Raw genomic sequence first — 19,839 nt, 5'->3', positions numbered from 1 at the left:
TGGCCAGCGAGGGCCACCGTGGAGGTTAAGCATGCTCTGTTGACAGCTCCTGAAAGAAGATGGTCATGTAGCCGATAGCACACTGCTCTGGCACTTATCAAAGATAAGCTGGCCCTCTATGGCACACAGACTACAGCTGTCGATGGGCTGCCATCTGGTAAGATGCTGGAGCAGGCTTCAAAGTTACAAAGCCACGAGCTCAAGCAAGATGATAGAGTCAGAGAGTAGAACTTTGGTCACTCGCAGCCTCTGTGGAGAGCCGAAGTCCCAGACAGGGGGCTATGTGGACTTTTGTCCTAGGAGCTAACAGAGAGCTTCTAATTATGGATCTGAATCCAAGTTAAAGAACTTGGTTGCTAAACGAGTCAATTGACTGTCCAGATTGCTAAACTACTAGTCAATGGACTGTCATATTTGCAAGCCAGATCGACTCCCTGGTATCTTTGTCTCGCTGATCATCCAGCACGCCTCTTAGTATCCTCATCTGTCCTGGGAGGGGAAGAGGAATGTAGACCTGAGCCCCGCCAGGCTTGGAAGCAGGGGTGTATACACATCGCCTCATTTCATCCCCCCCCCCACTGCCCTAAGAAGTGGCTTGCTCTCCCGGCCTTCACGCCATTGCTTCTACCGGGCCACCAGCCTTCTCTGTCAGCCAGTGGGCAGGTGTCGGTTGGGACCGTGTGGCCAGCAGTAGCTGCCTTTTAAACAGCATGGAGTAAAGAGTCCTGTCTGCCTGGAGCAGAGGATGGAGGCTCCAGCCACTCTCTTGCAAAGGCAGCCTGTGCCCCCAGTCCGTGCATCTGCACATGGTCAGGCCAGGCTCCTGGGCCACTTTGCACACAGGTTCTTGTTGTTGAATCTTTTCGTGCCCCTTTCAGGCAGCTGGAGGGAGTCTCTTCTAAACCTCAGTGTATTAGTTCTCTGTTGCTACCTAACAAATCACTGCAAACTTAGTGGCTTAAGCAACACGCATCTAGCATCACAGCTTCCAATGGTCAGGAGTCTGGGCACAGCATGGCTGGGTCTTCTGCTCTGGGTCTTTGCGGCTGTCAATTGGGTTCTCAGCGGGAGACTTGACTAGAGAAGAACTTGGTTCTGAGCTTACCCAAGTCGTTAGCAGCTTTCTCCTCGTGGCTGTAGGCCTCTGGGCCCAGGCATTTTGCTGGGGCGGGGGCGGAGGGGGGGCTCTCATCTCTGAGAGCTCACCCACAGTCCCCTGCTGTGTGGTCATCTTACAACATGGCGGCACCCTCCTTCACAGCTACAGACAGAGTCTCCTTCTCCCATTTGCTGAGTTACCCAATCACTACAGCTGTCAACTGCTATATTGAGTGCAGTTTCACCTGCACTCAAGAGGAGGAGGGACACAAGGGTACGACTCACTGGGGGTCACCTCAGGGTATGTCTGCCACACTCAGCCACTTGCTTTTGTATTGGACACAGACTGAAGGATTAGATTTCCTCTTTGATCCTTCTTGCCAGGCCTGAACTTGACCTCAATTCTTGTCACTGCCCCCTGGCTGCTTCCACTAGTTCTCCTGACTCTTTCTCCCTCCTGATGCTCTTGGATTGTAGTTGAATGTATTGGTGGCAATCATCCTAGACAAATAGATGCCATCCAACCTCTGAGGAAACATAGGTTAAGTGGTCTTGTCCAAGGTCACACAGATTAAAGAACAGATGGAATCCAAATCTGGATCCGTTTGATTCCAAATCCCATGACCTTGTAGTCTGCTTAGGCTCTGTGGGAAGAAGAATAATCCCACCCATCTACCAGGGCCAATAATGACATAATGTATAGAATAGGACTTTGTATATTGAAGAGTACTATGCAAATATTTATTAAGAATTTCCTTCATTATGGGCGCCTGGGTGGCTCAGTTGGTTAAGCGACTGCCTTCAGCTCAGGTCATGATCCTGGAGTCCCTGGATCGAGTCCCGCATCGGGCTCCCTGCTCGGCAGGGAGTCTGCTTCTCCCTCTGACCCTCCCCCCTCTCATGTGCTCTCTCTCAGTCTCTCTCTCTCAAATAAATAAATAAAAATCTTTAAAAAAATACAAAAAAAAAGAATTTCCTTCATTACAATCATACATTTTTGGCTTTTTAACAAAATAGATCCTCACTTGCATTCGCCCTTTGAAAACCCCACATCTAAGACAAACTTTTGTTTACATAGCTTTGTGGCATATTAATAAGAGTTAAATCTTTTTAAACGCTTCCAGTATAATCCAATGTGTGGCCTACAAACCTTAAGTGGGGGAAAATTAATCAAAGAAAAAATCTTTAATCTCCCCTTCTTAGTCTTCCTTTGTTCTTTTCCACCCTCTCTTAGCAGACTTCCTATTTAGACCCGTGATTTCCATGAAGGGGGCCACTGATCTTGGGAGAAGCTGTCTGTCTGTCCAGACCCCTTGATATCTAAAAATACAGGGAACATGTACAGAGATGTCCTTTGCCCTCCACGTGGGTCCTGTGCTGCCCTGAGCTCTAATTTCAGTCAGCAAACCCATGGAGCTGAGGCTGCTGGGAGGGCCTCAGATGGGGGCCTGAGGAAGGACACTGAGGCTCAGGTCCAGACAGGCCCCCATGACTGTACCAGACTGGTGAGATCTGAATCTGGTCACAAGTAGGGCTCCATCTGCTGGATAACGGAAGCTGGTCTCAAAAGCAGAGCACTGAACAATCACACCATTGTCTGAGAAGTCTGGGCTCTATCGTAGGTTATTTAAGGCAATGAGGACAGACCACGGAGATTTCCACATCTCTCTGGGGCTGAGACTTGGGGCTCACAAGGCAAAACCTCCTGCTCTTGCATATGGCCCACCACTCCACTCTCCCAGTTACTAAATACTCTCCCTGTTCTAATCACCATGTTCTCACAGGGTATTCTGAACATTTGTCTGTAACACGGTCTTAAGGTAGCCGCACACCATTGCAGAGGTGAGTCGCCTCTTAAGCTCTGAGGTAAGAGGTGATCAAAAGTCCGAAACACCTGGATCGCAAACTTGTACTGGGCCATTGGGTATCTGGTTCATCGTAAGCCTCTCTGGGCCTTCATTCCTTCTCTCTGAAATGAGAACACCACTACTACCTAACTCATTGGTCAATGGGTTAATGCATGTAAGATCTGACCAGAGATTGGTCTCAACAGAACCCGCTGGGAGGATGGAGATGTTCCCTAGCTATGCTGTCCCATAGAGTAACATTCTCCATGGATGGCTGTTGAGCACTAAAAACCTGGCTAGTTTGGGTTTTGTTCTATCATTTTTTCCCTCCTCCATTCTAAGAGGGAGGTCAGGCCATTATGTTCCCTTGCCTCAGGGGCACAAAGAGCACTTTACTTTCACTCTGTGGGTCTAGTAAGCTTGCGCTGATGGGTCACCCTGGGCAGAAAAGGGAAACCGCGGTGGAGTGGAGACCACTCTGCGGCTGTAGGATTCCTGCCCAGCTCCCTGGCTACACTCCAGGAGCAGCAAGACTCAGAGGACTGAGTGTGGCTCCCACGAGGCTGCCTCTCAGCCTGTCTGCCCAAATACTGGAGATTCAACTCCTGTCCGGCTTGGCAATTTTGTTTAAAGATCACACCTAAGAGTCATCCATGCTACAGTATTATTATCATTTCTACCAGGAAATAAGCAATTCCCAGAGTTTCCTTAGGTCCAACTAAATCATAGACTGGGGTGGGGAACAGGGAGAAGGTAGGTGGAGGAAAGAAAAAGAGAGGGCAAAACAGGACACCCATGCTGGATGGAGGTGGTCCAAAGGCCCACACCGAGAATTATCCCTGCCTTCCCGTAACAGAGTCACATTACAGTGTGTAGGATTTTACAATTTGCACCCTTGTTCATTAAGAGCCTCTGAACTATAACAACGAATTCCGCAGGGCAAGGAAGAGACATTTTGTTCATTACATTATCATCCTGGAAGAGTCACCTCCTGTGGAGGGAGGGGCAAGTAGGGGAGACCACGTGGTGGCTGGCCAATATTTTCAATTTAGCATGCTGCCTTCAGACTCTCCTGATATTCCGTATGCTAACAGTAAGCCTCTCGAGGCTTTGATGCATCAGGTTCTTTTTCTCTCTAGAGCTGCACTATGCAGGACAGTAACCACTAGCCATGTATGGCTATTAAAATTTATTTTTAAAAACTTGGAATTATGGTGCCCGGGTGGCTCAGTTGGTTAAGTGTCTGCCTTTGATTCAGGTCATGATCCCAGGGTTCTGGGATCGAGTCCCACGTTGGGCTCCCTGCTCAGCGGGGAGCCTGCTTCTCCCTCTCCCTCTGTCCGTTTCCCCACTTGTTCTCTCAAATAAAATCTTTAAAATAAATTCTATCCTCCATCACACAAGCCATATTTCCAGTGCTCAAGAGCCACCCTGGACTACTGTCCACACTGCTGCGCAGAGCAGACAGAGAACGTTTCCATCACTGCACCAAGTTCCACCATAGAATGCTATTCTGCAAAGGACGATTGATTGCATATCTAGAAAAGTGTTTTAAATAACCACTTTCCTGGGGCGCCTGGGTGGCTCAGTTGGCTAAGCGACTGCCTTCGGCTCAGGTCATGATCCTGGAGTCCCGGGATCGAGTCCCGCATCGGGCTCCCTGCTCAGCGGGGAGTCTGCTTCTCCCTCTGACCCTCCTCCCTCTCATGCTCTCTTTCATTCTCTCTCTCTCAAATAAATAAAATCTTAAAAAAAAAAAAATAACCACTTTCCTGGTTGCTGTATTAACTTATTTTATACTTAAAAAATGAAAATAAACCTTACCCTGTTCCAAATCCTGAGGAATCACAATCTAGAGTCATAATTTTACCTATCATTCACAGCTAAAAATAAAAAGCTCAGTCTTCCCCAACACACAGCACTTTTCTTTCTTTTGGAAGTTGTGTTTGCTTCCTGGGGACCGGTGATACTCTAATAGTCTAGTCAGCGTCTGTGAGTGGCAGTGGCTTCTACGTACCGAGACCCAGTTATTCCAAGAAGGTGACAAGAACATGCAGACCTGTGCTCAGGGTGAATGCAGGTAATACCCTGCTGCCAGGATGGGTTACATTTATGGCAATTTACAGCTCACCCCAGGGAGACTCCACTAGAAAAGCCAAGTGACAGTTGTTGGGAGGGAGTTGCCACAAGGACGCAAGGAGGGAAGGCATTAAGCTCTCAACTCCATGGAGGCAAATGAGGCTCGGGGCGGAGTTGTCCGGGTACGCTGTCTACACTGTCTATTCCCACAGTGGTCTGATGTGCCCCTTCATCTTCCCGGGGACAACATGTCTTTAGGTGGCACAGAGAGTGTCGCTGCTACATATGAGAGTCGGAGAATGATGCTGCCTCCCCTGAGAAGCCTTTATCCGTTTTTAATAGGTGCTAGGTGTGGCATGCCTACGGACTTCTAGAAACAGCAGGACCTGAACGTCATCGTTGAAGTGCCGTGCTAAAGAAAAAGAAGCTGCTGCAGAACAACAAGGAAAAGCAGACCGTGAAAGAGAAGGACAGCATTCCAGCCCATGCCTGACCCGAGTCCAGCTCCCCCCGTATCCACTGCAAGTCCTTCACAGCCCACGGCCTTGCTTGCACAAGGACAATGGTGTGAGGTCACGTTAATAACAACAGTGACCAGTTATTACATGTCTACTCCGTCATGCTCAGTGCTAAGCACTTAACATGCATTATGCCACGGAATCCTCCAATTGCACTGTCAGGGCTCACTGCTATGACCCCATCTCACAGTGCCTTCACCAAGTGAAGGGACATCCTAGCTCATGCAGTGAGAGGTAGTAGCTGAACGTGAACCAAGGGGATCTGGCCACCTCTCGGAGTTTCTGGGAGTCTCCTGGCCCAGCACCCTGTCAATTCCTCTGCATACCCATCCAGCCCCCCAGACTTTTAATCAGCTTCCCTGTTGCCCTGATTTAGTGGTAAAGCACATGGGCTCTGGGGCCAAATCACCGGGTTCCAATCTCAGCTCTTCAGTTAGCACCTGTGTGCTCATCAGGGCTGGTTGGTTGATCATCTATAAGAGGAGGAGAATATTGATGGCTGGCGTCACCTGAGAGCTAGGAGAAATGCAGAACCTCAGGCTCGCCCATAGACAGACTCAGAACCTGCATTTTAACAAGATCCCCGGATATATTTGCACATTATTTGGAATCACTGTGCTGTACCAGAAAATAGTGCACTGCAATGCATCACTCAGTCGGATCCGTTAGACTCGCGCGTGAGTGGGTTATGAGGCCAGACCCGTCTCACAGATGGAGCTCAGAGAGTGATGGTGGTCTTCAGGTGAATATGGCCATGTGAGACCAGAGGTCTACTCTGCTGAAAGAGGAGGTGATGAAGTTCAGTCATTGCCGTTAGGACTCAAGTCAACGAGGTAACCCACGAGGGCTGCAAAGGAAGCAGCATTTAAGTGGAATAAAATCTGTTGGCGTCTGTTCCCATCAAGATTTCATGCCTAATTAGGTCCAACCTAGGAAAGCTGAATCCTGCTCTGGGGAGACTGGGAGGCCACTGTGGTTTCTCTGGGAACTGACTGCTCTTCACAGGGGCCAGGCCGAACTGCGACTGGGTCTGGTCCTCAGATTCCTAGAATTCGGCTTGCAAGGGAAGCTGCTTACAGGCCACTAGGCTGGTCATTTTGAATAAAGGATCCTGAGCACCTCCAACTGTGTCTATTCCTTCCTTCTGCCCCCTCCCCCACTTTCTTAGGAGATTTCCAAAAACAGAGCTTGAGACAGCAACTCTTTCGAATGATTTATTGGGGGCATCCTCTCAGGAGAAGGGGTACAAATAGGGTTGCTGATAAAATATAGGATGTCTCCTTCAATTTTAATTTCAGATAACCAACAAATAACTTCAATGCAAGTATGACCCAAATATTTCGTGGAACATACTTCAACTAAAAAGTTATTCATTATCTGAAATTTAAATCGAAGGGGTGTTATTAATTGCTAGGTCTGGCAAGGCTGAACGCAACAGAAGCAGGACTGTCAGGGAAAGGAGCGAAGTAAGCAAGCAGGTAGGCAGAGCTGGATCCTGGCTTTCGCCTGAGCCCATGGGGAACCCACAATGTACACGATAGTAGTCCTACGTTGGGACAATGGGGCTGGCATTCTGTACTGTTGCTACTCAGTCAATGGCAGGGTCTGCCCCTGGCCATGGGGGTGGGGAGGTGCTGGTTATGGGCAAGGGCAGAGGTGGATCCCATTTGGCCAAGGGCACTTCTCCAGAGACGAAGGGTAGCTGGGAGTTGCCAAAAGCCAATACTCAATCAAGGGGGGGGGGTACAACAGCATCCACGACGCCCTCCCCCCCAACATATACACTCCTTGGCAATCCTCAAGCCCTTGAGAAGTCAACATCTTAGTGATGGTTTTACACGGGGCGGGGGCGGGGGGCATCCCTGGATCTCTTATCCTCATTTCATTGGGGATAAATCTGTATGAAGGGCTTTCAAAAAATAGAACAGGAGCATGCTTTATTCACTAACTGCCAGATCTGCATCATCAGCATATTATCAGGTCAACTCTGGGCTTTTCCAAGAGCTGGGCTGAGCATTTTCTTTCTATGGTACTTCTAGAACAGAGTTATTGTTTCACTAGAATGGGAAATGGGAGAGGGAGAAAAGCTTCCTGCCCGGTTCCCGCCTTCCAGGCAGTAAGGACTTGGCAGTCTCTGCTGAAGGCTGGCTTGGCTGGTGTCACTTTCAGAATGCAAAATGACATGACAGCTTATGGACAGGGCATGAATCGTACATAAGCAGCTAAAGAGATTCCTGTGTTTTATATGCATTTGTCCATTTAAAACCCAGCAGAAAACTAGAGGTGAAAAGAAGTATTCAGGACCAAAGATTATCAAATTCAGGCTGGAAGGAAGGAGGGGAAGATTGTGCCCATTTATTGAGCAAGGAGACTGTAGGAACTATATTCCTAAACTTCAGATTCGAGTGTTCTTCACTGATACTGCTAGTTATTGCTAGTTCCTTGAAAGCTACAACTAGATCAGTCTTCCCAGAATGTGGTCCACAGAACACCTCCCTGGTAAGTGAGGTTTTGTGTTTAAGAGTTAGACAACTCTGCACACTGCAGCTACTTCTTTGGAGCTTCCCAAAGCCTATTTGGGTTATAAAGGCCCTGAGAAGTCCTGTAGTACAGAAACCCAGCTGTTTGCTAATGTACTTTTTTGCAGAACACCGGGAGTTCTGAGCAATCCCCACAATGCAAGGGCAAGAGGGGAGGGGGGCAAAAGGAAGTTACCTGAGGGGAGGAGGTGGGGGTCCCTCTCCAGCATTGACACCAGAGAGCCTGCGTCAGTTCCGGTCATCACTCCCATTGCTCATTTCTTCTAGATAAGAAATTAAAGGCAGTTAAAGGGCTAACTGGGATCAGGAGGGGTAAGACTTTGCTATTGTCAGGCTTGTTACCCAGGAGATTCCGCACACCATTCCTCATTCCTCACCACCTAGAATAAATTCAGGAGGGCAGAGGCCGGGTTTTCTCCAAAGCCACCACACAGGGGAGCTCTTAGTAACATGAGAAGCATGTGGGGGGGTGGGTGTGCCCTGCAGGCGCAGGAAGTGGAAGAGCAATTGCTCTCTTGTGTTTTTTAAAGAAAAGACTGTTGAGAGGCAGGAAAAAAAGTCTATGCCTCACACTGGGTTAAAAGGACAAAATGATCCCTGCTCATTCTGACACTTGGGAGGAAAGTCATCTTAGAAGGCAATAATCACCAGCATGCTGCTTTGCTGTATTTGACAGATTTTTAATCTATGGAAAGACAAAGGGTACAGACAGAATATGTTCATTCTTCCCCCAATTAAAAGAATAGGAAACATGGGAAAGTTGCCTGTGGATATTATTTGGGAGGCAAGGAGAAAGTCTCTCTGTCCCCAGTATATTTCTTAACATAATTCTCTGATGCCTGGAATTCCACCATTAGAGATTCACTCCTTTAAGTCAATGGTTCTCAACTAGAGAACCCTTATGATTCTCTCCCCTTGTTAAAATAGACTGCTAGGCCCCACTCCCAGAGTTTGATTCATTAAGAACCAGAGAATTACATGTCTATCAAGTTCTTGGAGGATGCTGATGCTGCTGGTTCAGGGACCCTACTTTGAGAACTACTAGTTAAAAGGGCTGATTAAGATAATGCATGTTCCGGGGCGCCTGGGTGGCTCAGTCGGTTAAGCGGCTGCCTTCGGCTCAGGTCATGATCCTGGAGTCCCGGGATCGAGTCCCGCATCGGGCTTCCTGCTCGGCGGGGAGTCTGCTTCTCCCTCTGACCCTCCCCCCTCTCATGCTCTCTCTCTCTCATCCTCTCTCTCAAATAAATAAATAAATAAAATCTTTAAAAAAAAAAAAAAAGATAATGCATGTTCCTAGCTATTCATATCATGCCTGGCGTATACAAGCCTGCCATGCTCAGTGGTTCTCGAACTTGGCTACACTATTAGAATCTCCTAGGGAGGTGTGATAATCCCAGCACTCAGTCCACATCCCTCCTGCCTTGACAGCTTGGGCGTCAGTTGACCTCTCTCATCCCAGAGCACAACGTGTTCAGGTCCTGACCAGTCCCCCTCCAATGACTCCGACTTCTCCTACTCTGGCCCCCTGGCCTCTGGTCATCATCACCCCCGCGCCTGTCCATCCTCCCCTCTGGCAGGGAGTGCTCCTGCTGATCCACGGAGCCGAGCGCTCTCACTCTCCCCGGGCCAGCCTCCCTACCATCTCCACCCTTGCTTTCCAGCCACACTGACCGTCTATCCTTTCGGTCCTTCCTCTCTGGGCCGCGCCCCCCCCCCCGCCAAAGGCTGCTCAGGAACGAAGACACCTTCACACCCTCTGACTCCCGCTAACTTGGCCCCAACCCAGCAAGATGTCCCTGACGCTGTGCTCTCCTAGCTAAGGGCTGAGATATGATAAAGGCTGTTACTATAAATGTTAAGAGTTGTCATAATTATTGGTTCGTCTCTCCAACTAGACGGGGGAAGGGAGGGAATCTTCACTGATAACAAGAACCACCATTTATCAAGGGCCCATGATTTTGTTTTTCAGCTGTACACATACAAAAATGAGAACAACGGCTCCTGCCCCAAGGAATTTACATCGGATTGATCAGAGAGCCTCCTAAAATGTCACCATGGTTACAGGTCTAGCCCTAACTAAAAATCCCGACTAAGAGTTGGATAAGAAATTTCTTTCAGTTATGGGACTGTTTGTCCAGAAACCCTTACGAAAGGGATAACAATTAAAGCACACTTTGTTACACACCGACCATGCTGCCCAACCAGGAAAGGTAATGCAGGTAAGGAAATTTAAAACTGAGCCAATGATAGCAATACCTACATCTATGCGAGTAAGTAGGATCAGAACCAGCCCGCCACCACATGAACGGTTATCTACACCTATAGCCAACCCAATGCATCCTTGAGATTGGAAATCCAGGAAGAGACTCCTCCACTCCCACAGGCCACAGAGACAAGGCTGCTGCAGAACCCTCTGGCCGCCTTTGAAACAGGTGGCCGCACACTGCCCCTGACTTCCCCTTCCTCTCTCTCCTGGCCTTCTTCCTCGACCCCCCCCACCAGGAGCAGCTGCCCCCCCACGTGACCCCCAGCCCCCCCAGCTCCCCGAGCAGATGCATTTCCTCTTCTTCCCCTGCCCCACCTATCCTGCCCACAGAGCAGGATTCTTTCCAGCAGTTTCCTGTGGAGCCATGCATTTCACGTGTTTGTGTTTGAGGGGGGAGAAAATAAAGGAAGGGCTGTATTATTTGAGCCTCGACCTTTATAAATGCACCTCCCTGCCATCGGTTATCCTACAAGGGGGAGCAAAGGAGAGGGCCCCAAATGACCTGGTCACTGAATGGACTCCGTGCCTCAGACAGTGGGAATCAGAGTGTTTGAATAAGAGGATCCCACCCCACTCTCCTCCTCACCCCTACCGTGTGGCACTAAGCCCTTCTTTCACAATATTAAATTCAATCTTGAAATGGAAACCCAGGGGAGAATTTTTTTTTTTTTTAAGAGAGGGAGGGGGTGGAGGGGCAGAGGGAGAGGGAGAATCTTGAGCAGGGTGTGGAGCCCGATAAGCGGCTCAATCTCACAACGCTGAGACCATGACCTGAGCCCAAATCAAGAGTCAGACACTTAACTGACTGAGCCCCAATGGAGAATTTTAAATAAACCTCTTAGCTCCGATAAAAGATGAGAACGAGGGTTCATGGTAGGCTCCAGCATGCTTCTTAAGAGCATTGTGACCCATGACAATCCCAACAGCCCCTGAGCGGAAGCCAGTGCTCTCTGCTACCCAGCAGCGCAGACGCAGTGACGGGGACATGGAGAGATCTGGACGGCCTTGGCCTTAGCTCTGACTTCCCCAGCGCCTGGTCTTCCGCCTGTCGTCCCCGAGGCCAGCGCATGCAAACATGATAGCTGAGCGGGGTCCAAGAGAAAAGCCAGGAAGCTTCCACATTTTGCCACGGACAAGCCCCCTAATGGACTGCAGAGTTAAGTGAACAAGAAAATGTCTAGCAGTTGCAAAGATTGGGTTCCCGTAACCTCGGATACAGTTTCTCATTCAGTGACCATATTGCCCGGTTTTTCTACCCCAGGCTTTGGTTGAGAACAATCACAGAGCAGGCAACAGCGACACCTACCTTTCAGAACAGATTCAAACCAGGTAAAGAGAAAACAGAACCTTACCTCCTCAGGACCCGTGACTGTGACCTTAATAGGAAACAGGGTCTTTGGAGATGATCAGGTTAATGAGGTCATTTGTATGGGCCCTAATCCAATAGGACTGGTGTCCTTGTAAGAAGGGGACATTTGCACGTAGGCAGATATGCACACAGAAAGACCATCACATGGAGATGAAAATGGAGATCGGGGGGTGGGGGTGGGAGGAATACATTTACAAGCCAAGAAATGCCAAATTGCCAACAAACCATCACATCCCTGCGAGGCAGGGAACAAATTCTCCCGAGAACCAACCACCCCTGCTGCAACCTTGGTCTTAGGCTTCTCATCTGCAGTACTGAGAAATTTCTGTTGTGCTGTCATCCAGTTTGGGGGACTTTGTTACAGTAGCCCTAGCAAACTGGTTATGGGCATTAAGTAGAGAGTCTGCTTACACCGTAGCCTCAGCCGCATAGAAGCATGTGTGATAGAATCAAAGAACTCAAGTGGGCTTTAATCCCACTTACCAGCTGTAGGACTTTAAAGCTCAAAGAGGCCCAGGTACTTACCCAGTTGCCTTGTCTACAAAATGGAACCCTGTTGCCACTAGCCTCCTCAGAGCTCACATGCATTCTTGATCAATCCATGGATGATTAAATTGGAAAGGGTGATAATTCTAGTTATCACAAGGAGTATTACTTTTCCTTCATCTGACCCAGACATGGACAGACTGGCCAGCCCTGAGCAGCAGGAGGCTCTTTATGGGCCCCCACAACCACCTCGTTCTAGGTCTTGGGAGGCTGACCTGTAGGGAATAGGTCAGTGGCTCCCTCCTCTTTGCTATTAGTCAGGACTGGCCAAGGGGAGACACCAGCAGATGATCGGAGGGCATGAAAGCAGAGATGTCAAGGTTTTCATTCCCCTGGCACCCTCCCTATCGGGTTATCAGGAGTTGACCCTATCGTCTATAGAAGGCTTCAGCTACCAGCAGAAAAATATCCCTATGCAGCTACTCTCTCAGGGTTCTAGAAATTCTGCCCTCTCCTTGTCCCTTCGAGCTTAGGAAGCAACAATCCCCAAAGCAGGACCCCATAAGGGCTAACTCCACGACATTGTACTAAACATGACACATTTGTTTTAATTCTGCATACACCTTGGCAAATAATCCCTTTAGTAAAGGCTCCTCAAACTATCCCGAGTGTGCCCTCCTGGCACTCCAAGGCTCTGCTTCAGCAATTATACATTTAGGAAGAAATTTTCTAATATCCAATCATCACCTTGTACACCTTACACTGATAGGTTACATGCCAATTGTGTGTCAATAAAACTGAAAAAGGAACAGCTGCAATTTGCAGTTTCTCCTAAGAAAGGTAGGGTTTCTCTCTCCACCCTGATTCTGGCCTTAGCCATCTTCTCCTTAGGCTGTTGGGATATCCACAAATGTGACAGAAGCAGAAGCTATCGAGCATTCATGGCTCGCTCCTTGGCAGCCCTTGGGCCACCATGCAGAGACACCTAGGTGGGCTTCCTGGAGGGGGAGACAACGTGAAGAGAGGCCCCAGCCATCTCCCACATCCCAGCTGAGGCACCAGGCACCCCATTCTAGACCATCCGGCACCGGTCAAGCTGCTCAGACCAGAAAAAAGGTACCGGCTGCCCCACAGAACTGTGAGCATTTAAATAAAATGATGGTTTCTTTAAGCCATTCTCTTTGGCGGGGGTGTGGGGGGTGTGGGGGGTGGGGGGTGGGGGTGTGGTTTGTGACACTTTCAAGGTTAACTGAACTAGTGATTATAGAGATTGCAGGGTCCACTGACTTTCTAATGGAACTAGAGTGAGTGCAGAGGAATCAGGAGAAATGGAAGGCCAGGAATATCCTACTGAGAACAGAACTGGCAAGTCAGCAGCCTCGCAGGGAGCTGTGAAGGAATCCTGCGTCGCCTGTAATCCCAGACCGATGGGGCTGCTAGCCAAGCCCAACACCGGGTTGTCAGGTTTGCAAAACTGCAACAACGAATAAACATTCAAACCCACCAGGTCTCTCAAACTAGACGATTTCAAAATGTAGTTTCCATTCCAGTCAGCAACAGCATCAGCTGGGTACTCATTAGAAATGCCAATTCTCTGGCTTCACCAAAGGCCCAGTGGATCAGACCGTCAGGATGGGGCCTCCAACCAGGGTTTTATCAAGTCCTCCCAGTGATTTGGAGGCAGGCTGCCGTCTGAGAACCACTGCATGGAAGTAAGGCTCTGGTGGACAAGGAGTGGGGCTCTCAGATGGTAACATCTGAGCAGACACAAATGAAGCTGAGAATTCTGAACCACCCCACCCCCCAGTTCCCCTTACATCTGCTTTGTCCCCAGAGGCTATCCCTCTCCCATCCTGGAAACTACCTACACTTGCCTAAAACCTTTCAATGACTCCCAGGAGGTGCCTCCAGACTCCTAAGAAGAATGAGATCCCAGCCTAGTGCAGATCAACACTAGGCTTGCTCTGCTCTGACCAATTTGTGTGACAGGAGTCCAGGGAGTGTACGTAAGAGTGCGTGCTAAGTGGGGCAGACCGCAGAGGAGAAGCTGCAGTGGGGTGTAGGAGAGTTCACTAGAATGGGCTGGTGAGAGCCAAATAGTCATTTTTCAGGGCTTGGGGTACTTGTGAAACACAGACCTTATTAAAACTGGAATCGCATAAACTCACAGTTAGGTGTACTAAAAATAAATACTCAAAACTTACCACTCTGACTTCTCTCCCCTACATTTTACTATTATCGATGCTTTTGAGGTTATTTGCCTCTACCGCTTCTGCGTAGTGGGAATACTACCTCGTGGCCCACTCCGAATCTCTCCCCAGGTCTGTCTTCAGGGCTGAGATGTTTATAGCTTGGAGAGAGCAATAGTGGGAATATTTACAACTCAGAGATGAGCCAGCACTAGAAGTCAGGCTTTCCCCCGCGCCCGGGATTGCTGATCAGTGAGCCTTTACCAACACACCACGGACTCTAAGGCTTGATAAGCCTAGATGTACTGTCATGGGCATACTCGTCTCAGATTCAGGTTTGAACCCGTTGGCTCTAGAACCCAGGCATGACATTATGTTGAAGTTTGGTTTCAGTGGTAGCTATTGTCAATTCCTGTTGCTGTGACAAGTTACCACATGTTAGTGGCTTAAAACATAAACAAATGTAAAGAATTACCTGGAAGTTTGGGAGGTCAGAAGTCCAAAATGGGCCTCCCCAGGCTAAAATCGAGGTGTTGACAGCACTTCATTCCTTTCTGGGGACTCCAGGGGAGAACCTGCTTTCCTATTGCTTCCAGCCGCCTGGCAGTTCTTGGTTTGAGACTCTTCCCTCCGTCTTCAAAGCCAACAGCAGCCACCAAATCGTTCTCCTGCCACCAGCCCCTCACACTGCCTATTCCGCCTCCCTTTTCTCCATTTAAAGACTCCTGTGATTATATGGGGACCACCTGGATGACCCAGGATCCTCTCCTTAAGGTCAGCCAATTAGCACTTTAGTTCCATTGGCAACTCTTCTGCCTTCCACAGTAGCCTGCAGTCAGAGAGAAGCAGAACCTTCCTGCAAAGGGTCAGAGAGGTGGAAAGATCAGAATGAGTTCTTTCTATGCACCCTGCTTGGCACCCATTCGCCCCAGTCCTACCCCACTGGCAGACCCTGGAGCACTCTCCACACACACGGACAGGTGTATTGGGGATGGGACAACTACAAAACTCTTTGAATAGCTCTGTGGTGGCTGTTCTCTGTAGGCAGGAGCCCAGGGGGGTACCGCTGATCCAATAGACCAGGTGGGCATAATTGACACAAGGACAGAACAGTCCAGCGGGGATTTGTGGCCATGACTAATCATGGTGTCTTTAGGAACGAAATCAGTAGATAGCCTACTAAAACGCAGCTTGAGCTATATAAGGACAAATGTGGATTTACTGGCAGAAACCTAACTCAAATGATCCTAGAGGAATGCATGGCCTCTTTCTCAGTTCACAGACCCAAAGCCCCAGAACAAACGCCCAAGCACCAAGTATAATGCAGCTAAAGAGTGTAGTTAGAATTTTCTTCCAAAGCTTTCCTGGAGCAAACTGTGGCCATTTACCCTGGTAACTGGGACTGGAGAAGGAAATACACAAACCTCCCAGGAGTTACCAGATACTGGCTCTGAACTGACATGAATCCCCAGAGACCTGAAATATCACTACGGACCGCCACACAGAATGGGAGCTCATGGAGGTCACGTGATGGCTTGTGTCCTGGCGCAAGTCCCTGTCACAGGATGTCCAACATGGACACCCACTCCTCCATCCCATGTGCATAGAAGGAATAGATAAACTTGGCAACTGGCAGAACGTTCACATGGTCTCCCTGACCCATGGAGTAAAGGCTATTATGGCTAGAAGGGCCAAATGGGGTCCCCTGGAACCCAGCCCTCTGCCTCCCTGGGAACTGCCAAGATTAGTGCTGAGATCAATGGCCCAACAGATGCAGGGGTGGTGATTTCTACTGCGCCCTTATCCTGCTTGGGGGGTACAAATTCCAGACGGCTCATGGAGAATAACCATGTTTTCACAAATTAGGTACTTCTGGATTTTTGATACGCATTTTTCATTCTGTATCTCAGGGAAAGAAAAATTTTTCAAAGGAAGGCCTAAAACTCAATCCATAAAGACAAAGATCAATCAATTCCATTATATAAAGGTTAAAACTTTCTATATGAAAGAATAAAGTGAAAAGATAACAAAAAGATACTTGCAACACACATAACAAAGGATTCATTTACTTAACATATAAAGAACACTTGCAGATTAGTAAGGAAAACCTATAATTTGATAGAAAATTAGGAAAGAAGCTTAAATAGAAGAAGAGATCCAAGTGGATCATAATTATGTAAATAGAATTAGGACAATGAGAAACCACTCTTCCTTGCCTTGCACACTACTGGAATATTTTAAAGTTTAAAAACATTTTTTAGGGGCGCCTGGGTGGCTCAGTCACTCAGGTCATGACCCCAGGGTCCTGGGATCAAGCCCCACATCAGGCTCTTTGTTCAGTGGGGAGTCTGCTTCTCTCTCTGCCTGTCGCCCCCCCATTTGTGCTTTCTCTCTGACTCTCTGTCAAATAAATAAAAATTTGAAAAAAAAATTTAAAAAAATTTTAAATACAAGATGTTAGCAAGGATGTAGAAAATGGACATTTTAATATATCACGCAAATTGCAACAGCCTCTTTATTTTTTTTATTTTTATTTTTTTTAAAGATTATTTATTTATTTGAAAGAGAGAGAATGAGAGAGAGAGAGAGAGAGCACATGAGAGGGGGGAGGGTCAGAGGGAGAAGCAGACTCCCCGCTGAGCAGGGAGCCCGATGCGGGACTCGATCCAGGGACTCCGGCATCATGACCTGAGCCGAAGGCAGTCTCTTAACCACCCAGGCGCCCCGCAAAAGCCTCTTTAAATTATAATTTGACAATACTCTATCAAATGTAAAATACACACAATCTTTCCACAGTTCCACCTCGAAGGATCTAGCCTTCACAATAGCTGCACATGTGTAGGGAGTTGTCACCGAAGCAAGGACTGGTTAGGCTAACAACGGAACCCATCCAAGTGCCCGTTAGTACGAGTGAAGTAGAAAATTGAAAGTCCAAATACTTTGATTCAATCTTGGTTAAAATTATAGTGTGAAACTATGGCCCAAAAGTTTCAATGGTATTACGAAAACTTTAAATGGAGATGTGGTTGATATAAGTGCTTTCACTAAGCGAGGCACCTGGTTAGCTGTGAGCTGTTGCTTAAAAATGTAAGAAGGAAAAGTTAGAGAATATTTACCAACTAATTACTGTAACATTCAAATAAGTCTATACTTATCCTGTATCTCATGCAGTTGAAGCAGAGTTTCTGTCAGTTTATTAAAGAGAGCAACAATCTTTTCTAATATGCGGAGTTTGTTTTCATGTTATCTATCAAGACTGCTGACCTGTAACTTTAACACCCTGTATTTGTTATTGGAAACTGACCATAAGTGCTTATTTTAGAGGATTGTGTTTGTTTTCTTGCCAACCATGTTTGCATAACAGATTTAACTGCTTATCAACCTGAGACACTGAACCACTAACTATGACCTCATGGGTCTTGTAATAATAAACAAACCCGTATGAAAACTGTGAAGTTTCTTTTGGAGTTAAGAATGTATCTTTATTTTGGCTTTCTCTTTTCACTGGTTTATGGAAGTAAAATAATCTTTAAGTGGTGTTAATATCAGATCTATTATTTAAAACACAATTCAAAATATTTTCTTTTTCAATTAGCTAAATAAATGCAATAAGGAATAGAGCAAATCCTCCACACTACCCCCTAACCCCAGTGGTTCTCAAGGCCAGAAACAAAAAGGTCTTGTTCAAACACTCGCCAACAAGCAGGAGCAGGCCTTTCCGATTCCATTGGTCTTGAACAGTGTGGGGGCAGAAGGAGAGAAACTTCAAGCAGACTCCCTGCTGAGCATAGAGCCCTAAGGGGGGGCTGCGGGGCTCCATCTCAGGACCCATGAGATCATGACCTGAGCGGAAACCGAGTCTCAGCTTAACCAACTGAGCCACCCTAAGCACGCCAACATAACTTTTAGAAACCAAAATTAGCAAAAGACTGCTGAGGCTGGGCACTGGCCGAATGTCTCTATGGAACGCATCCCCTTGCGGGGACTGGGGCCAAGCAGGGCACCCCGGGCTCAAACCATCTCCATGGTCAAGTTTTTCGCAGATGGTGCCCTCGTGGGACGTGGGGTGAACCCACAGGAAAACAGGCACGGCGGTAAGCGGGTTCATTTCTCATCCTGGAGGGACGTGGGAAGGAGGCCAAAGAGGCCAGGACCACGGAGCTGACTCGCCTGCCTCCGTGGGGACGGGAATCTGCAAGCCTGTCGTGGAGAGCGGGACAGAACCGCTGCCGTCCTTTCCTGAGCGAGGGAAGTGAAAGAAACTGTCGCTGGCCTCCGAGTGGGGAAAGAACGGACGATGATGCTGCGACCACGGGGAGTCGTAGAGGCTGCCGGATGGGGGCGAGTCCGGGGAAGGAGGTAGTTGGGGGAAGACAAACAAAGCCCGAGCAGAAGACTCTGGTTGCCGCTCACCTTACTTTCAGGCTCCGACCCTCGGGCGCGGACGAGGAGCGAGCGCATCTGAGATGCATCTGCGCGACGGGCGGCGGTACTTGGCATCCGAGCGGAGATGCAGCGCCCCGCAGGGCACCTAAGTGGGAGGCAGGAGGAGCGGGGCTTCCACTCCCCCAAACACGCCGCCCTGAAAATAATCCGGCAGCAGCGCCCTCTCTCTCCGCCGCTTGACTTGCGCACCTGTTTCCTAGAGGGTGCGGCCGGGGCGGCGGCTCCCGGGAAAGCGCGGTGACCCGGCCGCGCGCTTGGCCGCGAATGGAAGTAGCAGCTTCGGCCAGAGGAGGGCGCAGCGGCTCAGCCGCTTTTGCAAAAGGCGAGGGCGTGGCGCTGGGCCTGAGCGCGCCCACCCTCCGCCGAGGCTCGGACTGCAGGAGCCTGGGGTCCAGCCGCTGGGCTGGTAGGAATTCGCGCCCCCGACTGTGGGGGCGTCTTGGCTTGTTAGTTTGATTTGGGTTGGAATTTTGGCCGGCTGTCCCCATATCCTGCACCCCTCCTTTCTTGTTTATGGTGTTACTTACACCGAATACAATTCATCAGTTTTAAGTGCACAGTGTGATAACTTTGGCAATTATATGGAGTTGTTAAATCACCCTCACAATCAGGACGTAGAACGGTTCTCACGTACTAAACGTTCCCTTGTACTGCTCTGCCCTTATTCCTCTCCCTCCCGTCCCGTCCCCACTACCCAGCCCTGGGAACCCCTCAGTGACTTTCTGTTACAAATCTTTCCTTTTCCAGAATGTCGTATAAATGGAACCATGGAACCAGACTTTTTAAGTTTTGAAATTAGGCCACGTCGTTGTTTGTTCTCATACCTTCCTCCTTTCTATGACCGGGTAGTGGTCCATGGTACGGGGACACCACGATTTGCTTATCCATTCACCACTTGGTAGACATTTGGGTTGTTTCCAATTTTGAGATTATATGAATAAACCTGCGGTGAATGATATTGTACACGTTTTTATGAACATAGGTTTGCATTTTTCTTT

At 48.6% G+C, this 19,839-nt stretch overlaps 1 long non-coding RNA gene across 2 annotated transcripts in view; it reads right to left on the bottom strand.

Annotated features, from left to right (window-relative positions):
* The window catches only part of LOC115939438 (uncharacterized), a 62,083-nt gene extending 42,537 nt beyond the window's left edge, over positions 1-19,546 (bottom strand). The window contains exons 1-3 of one of the 2 annotated variants that reach the window (XR_014139042.1): positions 18,809-19,546; positions 14,871-15,251; positions 8,066-8,345 (exon numbers count right to left, since the gene is read on the bottom strand). This is a non-coding gene — a long non-coding RNA (uncharacterized LOC115939438). Of the gene's footprint in view, positions 1-8,065; positions 8,346-14,870; positions 15,252-18,808 lie in introns of those variants that run through there. The other variant, XR_014139043.1, reaches the window with a different exon arrangement.
* Between the last annotated feature and the right edge of the window lie 293 nt (positions 19,547-19,839).

Source organism: Leptonychotes weddellii, chromosome 12, assembly GCF_054177405.1.
Source record: "Leptonychotes weddellii isolate Sample4059 chromosome 12, ASM5417740v2, whole genome shotgun sequence".
NCBI lineage: Eukaryota > Metazoa > Chordata > Mammalia > Carnivora > Phocidae > Leptonychotes > Leptonychotes weddellii.
The sequence above is the reverse complement of the archived record's forward strand: the minus strand, read 5'-3'. Positions and strand labels throughout refer to the sequence as shown.